This window comes from Odontomachus brunneus, unplaced genomic scaffold, assembly GCF_010583005.1.
Source record: "Odontomachus brunneus isolate Ranch 3 - 2012 unplaced genomic scaffold, Obru_v1 Obru_scaffold_143, whole genome shotgun sequence".
NCBI lineage: Eukaryota > Metazoa > Arthropoda > Insecta > Hymenoptera > Formicidae > Odontomachus > Odontomachus brunneus.
This window is the reverse complement of record NW_022639593.1, coordinates 769,672-770,096: the sequence shown is the minus strand read 5'-3', so window position 1 is coordinate 770,096 and position 425 is coordinate 769,672. Positions and strand designations below refer to the sequence as shown.

General features: G+C 36.2%; 1 protein-coding gene across 1 annotated transcript in view; it reads left to right on the top strand.

Annotated features, from left to right (window-relative positions):
- The window catches only part of LOC116850347 (acyl-CoA Delta(11) desaturase-like), a 179,621-nt gene that overhangs the window by 151,935 nt on the left and 27,261 nt on the right, over positions 1 to 425 (top strand). The gene's annotated exons all lie outside the window — the stretch shown is intronic.

Here is a 425-nt window from a genome sequence, read left to right as displayed (position 1 = left end):
GGTTGGATCATGTCCAGATCTTGCCTTCACTGGTTGGATCATGTAAGATAAGACGGAAAGTAAATACTTTACGAGATATTTTGAATTTTTTCATATTGCAACTTTGGAGCTTTATAACTCGAAAAGTACTCAATGAAGAAACATTTCATTAAAATGTTTTGGAAAGCTCTCGAGGTCAGCTACAAGAATATGTAATAAAAAATAGGGGATGCCGTTCAAAAAAATTGAGGTGACATTCATGTGACTTTCAAATAATTCTTCAAGGTCAAAACAATGGTAACATCTTATAGTCCCCTCGAAACCAAACAACTTTTGTCTGAAAAATTTTTCTCTCCCGTGCTTGGTTTTCGACATATTCGACTGGATGGATTAAAATGGTCCACCCTGTATATACACGGTGGGCCATTTTAATCTCCCCACCTGAA